Source organism: Pseudophryne corroboree (assembly GCF_028390025.1).
Source record: "Pseudophryne corroboree isolate aPseCor3 chromosome 3 unlocalized genomic scaffold, aPseCor3.hap2 SUPER_3_unloc_24, whole genome shotgun sequence".
NCBI lineage: Eukaryota > Metazoa > Chordata > Amphibia > Anura > Myobatrachidae > Pseudophryne > Pseudophryne corroboree.
In genome coordinates, this window is record NW_026967513.1 from 1,027,593 (window position 1) to 1,041,971 (window position 14,379).

General features: G+C 47.8%; 2 protein-coding genes across 2 annotated transcripts in view; one reads left to right on the forward strand and one right to left on the reverse strand.

Annotated features, from left to right (window-relative positions):
• LOC134983773 (oocyte zinc finger protein XlCOF6-like) overlaps positions 1 to 3,273 on the reverse strand; it is a 78,276-nt gene extending 75,003 nt beyond the window's left edge. Inside the window, exon 1 of the mRNA XM_063949410.1 lies at positions 3,232 to 3,273. The gene's annotated coding sequence lies outside the window, so the exon portion shown is untranslated. The remainder of the gene's footprint in view (positions 1 to 3,231) is intronic.
• Positions 3,274 to 3,552: 279 nt separating this feature from the next.
• LOC134983785 (oocyte zinc finger protein XlCOF7.1-like) overlaps positions 3,553 to 14,379 on the forward strand; it is a 49,085-nt gene continuing 38,258 nt past the window's right edge. The window contains exon 1 of the mRNA XM_063949421.1: positions 3,553 to 3,623. The gene's annotated coding sequence lies outside the window, so the exon portion shown is untranslated. The remainder of the gene's footprint in view (positions 3,624 to 14,379) is intronic.

Below are 14,379 nucleotides of genomic sequence, written 5' to 3' on the forward strand. Positions count from 1 at the left end.
ATGGGCGCACATAAACAGTGCACTGATTATACTGAGCACTGATTATACTGAGCACTGATTATACTGAGCACTGATGATACTACGGAGAAGTGACACTGAGCAGCGAGAACATCACTGGACTATTGTACTGTAGTATACTGGTCACCACAATGCAGCACTGACACTGAGCAGCGAGAACAGCACTGGACTATTGTACTGTAGTATACTGGTCACCACAATGCAGCACTGACACTGAGCACAGATATTAAGCACTGATCAGGATACTAGAAGTGACACAGAGCAGCAAGATAGAGCAATGGCCTACTGTACTGTACTACTATAATTATATACTCCCCACAATGCAGCACACTGAGCACAGATATTACCAGGTGTATCTCACACATCGCTCAGTACAGATTACTGTATTTCATAAGCACTCATTCCTAACTCTGCTAAGTACTGTTTGGTATACTGTATCTGGCTTCCATGAGGTAGTCGTCCATTATTTCAGCTTCCATTGACCTTTTTGAAAGGGGTAGAAGTTATCGATACTTTTTTTTATTTTCCCCTATTTTTAATTTTCTCCTGCATAGCCCAGTAAAATGTTGCAATGTTAAGTATTGGCTTGCGCCTTCTGGGGGTCCACTTCTTCACCAAACCCAGCCAAATCTCATCCTAACCCTCTGTTCCACGTTCTTTATGTACCCCATCTGTGTCACCCCTGTCTGTCTACCCCTCCCCTTCAGAATGTAAGCTCTCACGAGCAGGGCCCTCTTCCCTCATGTGCTTATCCCTTGTCTTACTTTAATAATCTTCATCTGTACCACATCCAGCAGTCTTCTGCCACCTGATACTTATTCCAGTGTCATCTGCTGATGTAACTATGTGTATTTATCCTGTACTTGTCCTATACTGTCATCAACTGTAAGTTGCTGTTTTCCTGTTTGATTATTCATGTACTCTGTAATTGGGCGCTGCGCAACCCTTGTGGCGCCATATAAACAAAGAATAATAATAATAATAATATAGGGTGTATAATCCCCAGGTGTATCTCACACATCACACAGTACAGTATATAGGGTGTATAATCCCCAGGTGTATCTCACACATCGCACAGTACAGATTACAGTATATATAATAACCAGGTGTATAACACACATTGCACAGTACAGTATATAGGGTGTATAATCCCCAGGTTTATCTCACACATCGCTCAGTACAGATTACAGGATGTATAATCAGTAATCACCAGGTGTATAACACACATCGCACAGTACAGTATATAAAGTGTATAATCCCCAGGTGTATCTCACACATCGCTCAGTACAGATTACAGGATGTATAATAACCAGGTGCATAACACACGTCGCACAATACAGTATATAGGGTGTATAATCCCCAGGTGTATCTCACACATCGCTCAGTACAGATTACAGTATGTATAATCACCAGGTGTATAACACACGTCACACAGTACAGTATACATACTGGTCACTACAATGCAGCAGATATTGAGCACTGATCAGGATACTAGAAGTGACACAGAGCTGCAAGATACAGCAATGGCCTACTATACTGTACTATATGTATACTGGTCACCAAAATGCTGCACTGTCCTACTATATACTGCTCACAATAATGCAGCACAGATATGGATAGTATACTTGACACAGAGCTCCAAGACACAGCAATGGCCTACTGTACTGTACTATAATACTGGTGGTCCCCACAATGCAGCACACTGAGCACAGATATTTGCAGCACACTGAGCACTGATATGGAGCGTTTTCAGGCAGAGAACGTAGATATTTTCAGCACACTGAGCACAGATATTTGCAACACACTGAGCACAGATATTTGCAACACACTGAGCACAGATACAGAGCTTTTCAGGGAGAGAACGCAGCCACGTCCTCTCCATTCGATCTCCAACACACAAGTGAAAATGGCGGCGGCGACGCGCGGCTCTTTATATAGAATACTAGTCTCGCGAGAATCCGACAGCAGGATGATGACGTTCGGGCGCATTCGGGTTAACCGAGCAAGGCGGGAAGATCCGAGGCTGCCTCGGAACAGTGTAAAATAGGTGAGGTTCGGGGAACCGAACCCGCTCATCTCTACCCTGTATATTATGACAACACAGGCCACTCCCCCTATGTATTATGACAACACAGGCAGCTCCCCCTGTATATTATGACAACACAGGATGCTACCCCTGTATATTATGACAGCACAGGATGCTACCCCTGTATATTATAACAGCGCAGGATGCTACCCCTGTATATTATGACAGCGCAGGATGCTACCCCTGTATATTATGACAACACAGGCAGCTCCCCCTGTATATTATGACAACACAGGCCGCTCCTCCTGTCTATTATGACAACACAGGATGCTCCCCCTGTATATTATGACATCACAGGCCACTCCCCCTGTATATTATGACAACACAGGATGCTCCCCCTGTATATTATGACAACACAGGATGCTCCCCCTGTAAATTATGACAACACAGGATGCTCCCCCTGTATACTATGACAACACAGGATGCTCCTCCTGTATATTATGACAACACAGGCCACTCCCCTTGTATACTATGATAACACAGGCTGCTCCCCCTGTATAATATGACAACACAGTATGCTACACCTGTATATTAAGACAACACAGGCCATTCCCCCTGAATATTATGACAACACAGGCCGCTCCTCCTGTATATTAAAACAGCTCCCCTGTATATTAATATAATACAGGCTACTCCCTCTGTATAGTAATAAAACACAGGCCCCTCTCTCTGTATAGCAAGACAATAAAGGCCGCTACCCCTGTTTAGTACAATGTAACAGGACAGAACACCTGTATTACGGTAACGGCGGGGTCTGCGCCACCTGTATTACGGTAACGGCGGGGTCTGCGCCACCTGTACTACGGTAACGGTGGAGTCCGCGCCACCTGCATTACGGTAACGGTGGGGTCCGCGCCACCTGTACTACGGTAACGGTGGAGTCCGCGCCACCTGCATTACGGTAACGGTGGGGTCCGCGCTACCTGCATTACGGTAACGGCGGGGTCCGTGCTACCTGTATTACCGTAATAGGACACTAGAGTGTCAGCCACCTGTACAGGGATAATGCAGCACCAGAGGCTGCTCCAGCTGCACTATAACAAGGCACCAGAGGCTGCTCCCCCTGTAGTACAGAACCTGACACCAGAGCTGCTCAGCCTATAGAATAATAATAATAATATCATTACCTGCTGCCAGACACAGCAATGGCTGCTCTCTGCTCCTGCTGCCTTGTGGGAATGATAGAAGGAACGGAAGGCGGAGCTCAGACCAGGGGAAAATGGCCGCCGCTCCTGACGTCACTACACGGCCAGGGAACGTATTGCTGCTGCCGGACTGGTCTACAAGAAAATGGCCGCCGTCCTCCTGCACTGAGGACATGTATTGTAATATAGATTAAAGAGCGCGGGGCTGAAGGAGGGGATGGGCAATTCACCAGGAAGCAGCCTGTGCCAATCATACCTTACTTCCGGTCTGTGCGTTCCACCTTACTCTTACTTCCGGCCTGTGCGTTCCACCTTATTTCCGGTCACTGCATTCCATTCCACAGTCAGGAAGCCTCAATGTCCGTGGAGATCAGGTAATGGCGTCTTACTATACAGGGGGAGCAGCCTGTGGTGTCCTGTTATTATTTCTATTATACAGGGGGAGCAGCCTGTGGTGCCCTGATATTATTTCTATTATACAGGGGGAGCAGCCTGTGGTGTCTTGTTATTATTTTTATACAGGAGGAGCAGCCTGTGGTGTCTTGTTATTTAACAGGGGGAGCAGCCTGTGGTGTCCTGTTACTATTATTAAACAGGGAGAGCAGCCTGAGGTGTCCAGTTATTATTATTATACAGGGGGAGCAGCCTGTGGTGTCCTGTTATTACTATACAGGGGGAGCAGCCTGTGGTGTCCAGTTATAATAATAATAATTATTATTATTATACAGGGGGAGCAGCCTGTAGCATCATGTTGTTACTATTATTATACAGGGAAAGCAGCCTGTGGTGTCCCTTTATTATTATACAGGAGGAGCAGACTGTGGTGTCCTATTATTATTATTTTACAGGAGGAGCCGCATGTGGTGTCCAGTTGTTGTTATTATTATACAGGGAGAGCAGCCTGTGGTGTCCTGTTATTATTAATATTATACAGCGGGAGCAGCCTGTGGTGTCCTGTTATTATTAATATTATACAGCGGGAGCAGCCTGTGGTGTCCTGTTATTATTAATATTATACAGGAGGAGCAGCCTGTGGTGTCCTGTTATTATTAATATTATACAGGGGGCCTGTGGTGTTCAGTTACTATTATTATCAGTGATCGCGCTGATCCAAAAAAAAAGTGGGTCCCAGGGACCCCTCACTTTCAAAAATTGGGGTCCTACCGGTCTTTTTCTGGGTCCCATCGGAATAAAGGTTCTTATTAATCTTAATCTTGTTTGGACATTACAAAAGTTTTGCAAGGTGGGGGGATGGGGTGACAATGCTGCTGGGCTGTGTAGCATGCAGGACACCCTGCACCAGAGCTGTAACTAGACATTTTGGTGCCCTGGGCATAAAGTGAATTGGTGTTCCACCTGCGAGATCGTAAAGGGTAGGCAGTGCGCGCCGAAGGCGTGCTGCAAAATTTAAGGGGCGTGGCTTCATGGGGAAGGGGCGTGACTACATAATAGTGCCAATTCACATTACACCACACAGTAGTGCCGCTTATACACATTGCACCAGGTAGAGCACGTTATACACAATGCGCCCGGTAGTGCATGTTATATACATTGCACCAGGTAGAGCACATATAAACATTGCACCAGGTAAAGCAAATATAAACACTGCACAAGGTAAAGCACGTTATACACATTGCGCCAGGTAGAACACTTAGACACACTGCACCAGGTAAAGCACATATAAAACATTGCACCAGGTAAAGCACATATAAAACATTGCACCTGGTAGAGCACGTTATACACATTGCAGCAGGTAGAGCACGTTATACACATTGCACCAGGTACAGCACGTTATACACATTGCAGCAGGTAGAGCACGTTATACACATTGCAGCAGGTAGAGCACGTTATACACATTGCAGCAGGTAGAGCACGTTATACACATTGCAGCAGGTAGAGCACGTTATACACATTGCAGCAGGTAGAGCACGTTATACACATTGCAGCAGGTAGAGCACGTTATACACATTGCAGCAGGTAGAGCACGTTATACACATTGCGCCGGGTAGAGCACGTTATACACATTGCGCCGGTCAGAGCACGTTACACACAATGTGCCGGGCAGAGCACGTTATACACATTGCGCCGGGTAGAGCACGTTATACACATTGCGCCGGGCAGAGCACGTTATACACATTGCGCCGGGTAGAGCACGTTATACACATTGCGCTGGGCAGAGCGCGTTACACACAATGCGCCGGGTAGAGCACGTTATACACATTGCAGCAGGTAGAGCACGTTATACACATTGCAGCAGGTAGAGGACGTTATACACATTGCGCCGGGTAGAGCACGTTATACACATTGCACCAGGTAGAGCGCGTTATACACATTGCAGCAGGTAGAGCACGTTATACACATTGCAGCAGGTAGAGCACGTTATACACATTGCACCAGGTAGAGCACGTTATACACATTGCAGCAGGTAGAGCACGTTATACACATTGCACCAGGTAGAGCACGTTATACACATTGCAGCAGGTAGAGCACATTATACACATTGCAGCAGGTAGAGCACGTTATACACATTGCAGCAGGTAGAGCACGTTATACACATTGCAGCAGGTAGAGCACGTTATACACATTGCACCAGGTAGAGCACGTTATACACATTGCACCAGGTAGAGCGCGTTATACACATTGCAGCAGGTAGAGCACGTTATACACATTGCAGCAGGTAGAGCACGTTATACACATTGCACCAGGTAGAGCACGTTATACACATTGCAGCAGGTAGAGCACGTTATACACATTGCACCAGGTAGAGCGCGTTATACACATTGCAGCAGGTAGAGCACGTTATACACATTGCAGCAGGTAGAGCACGTTATACACATTGCACCAGGTAGAGCACGTTATACACATTGCAGCAGGTAGAGCACGTTATACACATTGCACCAGGTAGAGCACGTTATACACATTGCACCAGGTAGAGCACATTATACACATTGCAGCAGGTAGAGCACGTTATACACATTGCAGCAGGTAGAGCATGTTATACACATTGCAGCAGGTAGAGCAGGTTATACACAATGCACCAGGTACAGCACGTTATACACATTGCAGCAGGTAGAGCACGTTATACACATTGCACCAGGTAGAGTGCGTTATACACAATGCACCAGGTACAGCACGTTATACACATTGCAGCAGGTACAGCACGTTATACACAATGCACCAGGTAGAGCACGTTATACACATTGCAGCAGGTAGAGCACGTTATACACATTGCAGCAGGTAGAGCACGTTATACACATTGCAGCAGGTAGAGCACGTTATACACATTGCAGCAGGCAGAGCACGTTATACACATTCCACCAGGTAGAGCACGTCATACACATTGCAGCAGGCAGAGCACGTTATACACATTGCAGCAGGTAGAGCGCGTTATACACATTGCAGCAGGTAGAGCACGTTATACACATTGCAGCAGGTAGAGCACGTTATACACATTGCACCAGGTATAGCACATTATACACAATGCACCAGGTACAGCACGTTATACACAATGCACCAGGTACAGCACGTTATACACATTGCACCAGGTAGAGCACGTTATACACATTGCAGCAGGTAGAGCACGTCATACACATTGCAGCAGGTAGAGCACGTTATACACATTGCAGCAGGTAGAGCACGTTATACACATTGCAGCAGGTAGAGCGCGTTATACACATTGCAGCAGGTAGAGCACGTTATACACATTGCAGCAGGTAGAGCACATTATACACATTGCAGCAGGTAGAGCACGTTATACACATTGCAGCAGGTAGAGCACGTTATACACATTGCAGCAGGCAGAGCACGTTACACACATTGCAGCAGGTAGAGCACGTTATACACATTGCACCAGGTAGAGCGCGTTATACACATTGCAGCAGGTAGAGCACGTTATACACATTGCAGCAGGTAGAGCACGTTATACACATTGCAGCAGGTAGAGCACGTTATACACATTGCAGCAGGTAGAGCACGTTATACACATTGCAGCAGGTAGAGCACGTTACACACATTGCGCCGGGTAGAGCACGTTATACACATTGCGCCGGGCAGAGCACGTTATACACATTGCAGCAGGTAGAGCACATTATACACATTGCGCCGGGCAGAGCACGTTACACACAATGCGCCAGGTAGAGCACGTTATACACATTGCAGCAGGTAGAGCACGTTATACACATTGCGCCGGGCAGAGCACGTTACACACAATGCACCAGGTAGAGCACGTTATACACATTGCACCAGGTAGAGCACGTTATACACATTGCAGCAGGTAGAGCACGTTATACACATTGCACCAGGTAGAGCACGTTATACACATTGCAGCAGGTAGAGCACGTTACACACATTGCAGCAGGTAGAGCACGTTATACACATTGCAGCAGGTAGAGCGTTATACACATTGCAGCGGGTAGAGCACGTTATACACATTGCAGCGGGTAGAGCACGTTATACACATTGCACCAGGTAGAGCACGTTATACACATTGCACCAGGTAGAGCATGTTATACACATTGCAGCAGGTAGAGCACGTTATACACATTGCAGCAGGTAGAGCACGTTATACACATTGCAGCAGGTAGAGCACGTTATACACATTGCAGCAGGTAGAGCACGTTATACACATTGCACCAGGTAGAGCACGTTATACACATTGCAGCAGGTAGAGCACGTTATACACATTGCACCAGGTAGAGCACGTTATACACATTGCAGCAGGTAGAGCAGGTTATACACATTGCAGCAGGTAGAGCACGTTATACACATTGCAGCAGGTAGAGCACGTTATACACATTGCAGCAGGTAGAGCACATTATACACATTGCACCAGGTAGAGCACATTATACACATTGCACCAGGTAGAGCACGTTATACACATTGCAGCAGGTAGAGCACGTTATACACATTGCAGCAGGTAGAGCACGTTATACACATTGCAGCAGGTAGAGCACGCTATACACATTGCACCAGGTAGAGCGCGTTATACACATTGCAGTAGGTAGAGCAGGTTATACACATTGCACCAGGTAGAGCACGTTATACACATTGCAGCAGGTAGAGCGCGTTATACACATTGCAGCAGGTAGAGCACGTTATACACATTGCACCAGGTAGAGCACGTTATACACATTGCAGCAGGTAGAGCACGTTACACACAATGCGTCAGGTAGAGCACGTTATACACATTGCGCCAGGTAGAACACGTTATAAACATTGCAGCAGGTACAGCACGTTATACACATTGCAGCAGGTAGAGCACGTTATACACATTGCAGCAGGAAGAGCACGTTATACACATTGCGCCAGGTAGAACACGTTATAAACATTGCAGCAGGTACAGCACGTTATACACATTGCAGCAGGTAGAGCACGTTATACATATTGCACCAGGTAGAGCACGTTATACACATTGCAGCAGGTAGAGCACGTTATACACATTGCAGCAGGTAGAGCACGTTATACACATTGCAGCAGGTAGAGCACGTTATACACATTGCACCAGGTAGAGCACGTTATACACATTGCAGCAGGTAGAGCACGTTATACACATTGCAGCAGGTAGAGCACGTTATACATATTGCACCAGGTAGAGCACGTTATACATATTGCACCAGGTAGAGCATGTTATACACATTGCACCAGGTAGAGCATGTTATACACATTGCACCAGGTAGAGCACGTTATACACATTGCAGCAGGTAGAGCACGTTATACATATTGCACCAGGTACAGCACGTTATACACATTGCAGCAGGTAGAGCACGTTATACATATTGCACCAGGTAGAGCATGTTATACACATTGCACCAGGTAGAGCACGTTATACACATTGCAGCAGGTAGAGCACGTTATACACATTGCAGCAGGTAGAGCACGTTATACACATTGCAGCAGGTAGAGCACGTTATACACATTGCAGCAGGTAGAGCACGTTATACACATTGCACCAGGTAGGGCACGTTATACACATTGCAGCAGGTAGAGCACGTTATACACATTGCAGCAGGTAGAGCACGTTATACACATTGCAGCAGGTAGAGCACGTTACACACAATGCGTCAGGTAGAGCACGTTATACACACTGCACCAGGTACAGCACGTTCTACACATTGCAGCAGGTAGAGCACGTTATACACATTGCAGCAGGTTGAGCACGTTATACACAATGCAGCAGGTAGAGCACGTTATACACATTGCAGCAGGTAGAGCACGTTATACACATTGCGCCAGGTAGAGCACGTTACACACATTGCGTCAGGTAGAGCACGTTATACACATTGCAGCAGGTAGAGCACGTTATACACATTGCGTCAGGTAGAGCACGTTATACACATTGCGCCAGGTAGAACACGTTATACACATTGCAGCAGGTAGAACACGTTATACACATTGCGCCAGGTAGAGCACGTTACACACATTGCAGCAGGTAGAGCACGTTATACACATTGCAGCAGGTAGAGCACGTTATACACATTGCAGCAGGTAGAGCACGTTATACACATTGCAGCAGGTAGAGCACGTTATACACATTGCAGCAGGTAGAGCACGTTATACACATTGCAGCAGGTAGAGCACGTTATACACATTGCAGCAGGTAGAGCACGTTATACACATTGCAGCAGGTAGAGCACGTTATACACATTGCACCAGGTAGAGCACGTTATACACATTGCAGCAGGTAGAGCACGTTACACACATTGCAGCAGGTAGAGCACGTTATACACATTGCAGCAGGTAGAGCACGTTATACACATTGCAGCAGGTAGAGCACGTTATACACATTGCAGCAGGTAGAGCACGTTATACACATTGCAGCAGGTAGAGCACGTTATACACATTGCAGCAGGTAGTGCACGTTATACACATTGCACCAGGTAGAGCACGTTATACACATTGCAGCAGGTAGAGCACGTTATACACATTGCACCAGGTAGAGCACGTTATACACATTGCACCAGGTAGAGCACGTTATACACATTGCAGCAGGTAGAGCACGTTATACACATTGCAGCAGGTAGAGCACGTTATACACATTGCAGCAGGCAGAGCACGTTATACACATTGCGCCAGGTAGAGCACGTTATACACATTGCAGCAGGTAGAGCACGTTATACACATTGCAGCAGGCAGAGCACGTTATACACATTGCACCAGGTAGAGCACGTTATACACATTGCAGCAGGAAGAGCACGTTATACACATTGCAGCAGGTAGAGCACGTTATACACATTGCAGCAGGTAGAGCACGTTATACACATTGCAGCAGGTAGAGCACGTTATACACATTGCAGCAGGTAGAGCACGATATACACATTGCAGCAGGTAGAGCACGTTATACACATTGCACCAGGTAGAACACGTTATACACATTGCACCAGGTAGAGCACGTTATACACATTGCAGCAGGTAGAGCACGTTATACACATTGCACCAGGTAGAGCACGTTATACACATTGCACCAGGTAGAGCACGTTATACACATTGCAGCAGGTAGAGCACGTTATACACATTGCAGCAGGTAGAGCACGTTATACACATTGCAGCAGGTAGAGCACGTTATACACATTGCAGCAGGTAGAGCACGTTATACACATTGCACCAGGTAGAGCACGTTATACACATTGCAGCAGGTAGAGCACGTTATAGACATTGCAGCAGGTAGAGCACATTATACACATTGCAGCAGGTAGAGCACGTTATACACAATGCGACAGGTAGAGCACGTTACACACATTGCAGCAGGTAGAGCACGTTATACACATTGCAGCAGGTAGAGCACGTTATACACATTGCAGCAGGTAGAGCACGTTATACACATTGCAGCAGGTAGAGCACGTTATACACATTGCACCAGGTAGAGCACGTTATACACATTGCAGCAGGTAGAGTACATTATACACATTGCAGCAGGTAGAGCGCGTTATACACATTGCAGCAGGTAGAGCACGTTATACACATTGCAGCAGGTAGAGCGCGTTATACACATTGCAGCAGGTAGAGCACGTTATACACATTGCAGCAGGTAGAGCACGTTATACACATTGCAGCAGGTAGAGCACGTTATACACATTGCAGCAGGTAGAGCGCGTTATACACATTGCGCCAGGTAAAGCGCGTTATACACATTGCGCCAGGTAGAGCGCGTTATACACAGTGCACCAGGTAGAAAACGTTATACACATTGCAGCAGGTAGAGCACGTTATACACATTGCAGCAGGTAGAGCACGTTATACACATTGCAGCAGGTAGAGCACGTTACACACATTGCACCAGGTAGAGCGCGTTATACACATTGCAGCAGGTAGAGCGCGTTATACACATTGCAGCAGGTAGAGCACGTTATACACATTGCAGCAGGTAGAGCACGTTATACACATTGCAGCAGGTAGAGCACGTTATACACATTGCACCAGGTGACCACTTAGGCACATTGTAGCCACCATCTTGGACCCCCAGTTGTGGTCCCCAGACACAGTGATCACGGGTGTCAGTGGAGGGGGTGTCAGATGGGTGTGTGTATAATGGGCAGTGTGAACACGTTGTGGGGAGTGCGTATGATTGGCACTGTGTGAGTGTGTATAATGGGCAATGTGTGGGTATTTGGGGGGTGTATGATGGGCACTGTGGTTGGTGGGGTGCATGTGATGGCACTGTGTGGCTATGGAGGGTGTATGGAGGGTGTGGGTATTTGGGAGTGGGGTAACTATGCTGGCCAATGTGTGCATTTGTGTTGGTGTATGCTGGGCACTGCCCCCACCCCCAGTGTTTGAATCGTTAGCTGCTGCCATCCCAATTGCCCATATCTTTATTACTAACATGAATCCTCCATGCCAGGGGCTGCTTGAAATTCTTCTCTTCAGATCCTTACTGCTGTGGGCGGGATGTAGTAACCTCTTCTGCAGCATTAACAGGCTTTCTCTGCGGCCACCCGTCTCCTCCCCGTCCCAGCCCTGCAATTCGCTTCTACCCCCCACCAGGACTCAGCGTTGTAAGTGCCGCACCGAGCCTTGGATTCCACCGGCGCATGACCCCGCATCCTGAGTTGCCGTGACGGTGAGGGGGGAGAAGTGAATAGCAGCGGTGGGACGGGGAGGAGACGGGTGGCTGCAGAGAGAGCCTGTTAACGCTGCAGTTCGGGCCGCCTTCTGAGTACGGGTGCCGGAGCTGTATACAGGAGTGAAAGGCACCAACAGCTCCTCCTCCCCGTCTACTAGTCCTCCCGGAAGCCCGGCTATTGGAGGGGTTTGAGAGGGAGACCTCGGTGTATACATGTGATTGGCCACTGGACCTAAAAGGCACCACAGGATTGGCCGCTGCACCCAGAGACATCAATGAAGCCACAAGATTGGCAGCGGGACCCGGCGGAGAGATCAAAGGAGCTACAGGACGGCCTACAACGGAGCGCGTCCCCAGGGACGCACTCATTTTGTAAAAGAGAGTCCCCGATCCTCATTATGGGGTAAAATACGCGCTATAGCGCGTTTTTGCTATCACTGATTATATAGGGGGAGCAGCCTGTGGTGTCCTGTTGTTATTATTATTATACAGGAGGAGCAGCTTGTGGTGTCCTGTTATTATTATTATACAGGAGGAGCAGCCTGTGGTGTTCTGTTGTTATTATTGTTATACAGTAAGAGCAGCCTGTGGTGTACTGTTGTTATTATTATTATACAGGGGGAGCAGCCTGTTATGTCCTGTCATTATTATTATACAGGAGGAGCAGGCTGTGGTGTCCTGTTGTTGTTGTTATTATTATTTCTCTTACGTCCTAGAGGATGCTGGGGTCCACATTAGTACAATGGGGTATAGATGTGTCCACTACGAGCCATTGGCACTTTAGGAGTTTGAGAATGTGGGCTGGCTCCTTCCTCTATGCCCCTCCTACCACAGTTTAGAAAATGTGCCCGGAGGAGCCGGTCACAGCTAGGGGAGCTCCAAGAGCTTTTCTAGTAAAAGTTTTTTTTAGCGTCTATTTTTTTACAGAAGGCTGATGGCAACAGCCTGCCTGCATCGAGGGACTGAGGTGGGGAGCAGTGTCCACCCTGCGGGGTCTGAGCCACTGTCTCCGCTGACAGGGACACTGAGCTCATGAGGAGATTGATCGTTCACCGCCGTAGGGGATTGCTCACCCCGGAAGCATGCCGCCACCCCCTTGCAGAGCTCAAGTTGTGGTGAGTGAGTCACCAACCCCCTAGCAAGCGGGGGGGCCGGTGTGAAGATGGTGGCATCAGGGTAGGAGCACAGTATTAACTACGCTCCGGAGGCTCAGCGGTACATAGTGCGGCGCTGTGAGGGGCGCCCTGAGCCAGCGTCTACACTGGTCACACAGCCTGTCGGTGTCCCGGGACATCAGCCAGCATTAATCCTCAGGCGAGTATAATCCTGTGAAGAGCGGGAAGACAGCGCCATTTTTGAGGCGGAGTTTCTCAGAGCGGACCCAGCAGTGTTCAGCGCCATTTTCCTGCCTGTACAGGGCTGTCCAGGAAGAGCAAGTCCCTCCACAGTAACTTCAGCTATCTGTCACGGTACCAGCGCTTTGTATATAAAAGCGCCGTGTGTGGGTTGGCTCCAATCTCTGTGTCTCTCTTGCCATTCTTAGGGGTGAAACTCTGTCCTCCCCTGTGTGTGTGTGGAGTGTCTGTGGTCTCCATTAGCAATGTCCAGGAACTCTGTGTCATATGCTGTAGAGGAAATGTCCTCTCAGGAAGATCCCATTCCATGTAATCAGGATTGCACTGATTTAGCACAGATTCCAGCAAGGGAACCGGAATGGTTATCCTCAATGCTTTCTCAGATTTCTAATAGGGTGGCACACAATGAATCTGCAACCCAGGTGCTGCAGAATATGGCAGTCTGGCCCAGTTCTGGCACCTCAGGTCTCCCCGCTGTATACTCCCAAAAGCGTCCTCTAGCTCAATTTATGCAGGATGACACCGATACCGATTCTGACACTGAGGACGGTGACGGGGATGTGTTGCGGGGGGCAGCATCTCTTGCTAAAGGGGTGCAGTTGATGATAGAGGCTATTAGGGATGTGTTGAATATTAATGATACACCACCTGAGCAGGTTGAGGAGGCTTACTTCACTGACAATGAGAAAGCCTTGCCAACTTTCCCTGCGTCAAAGG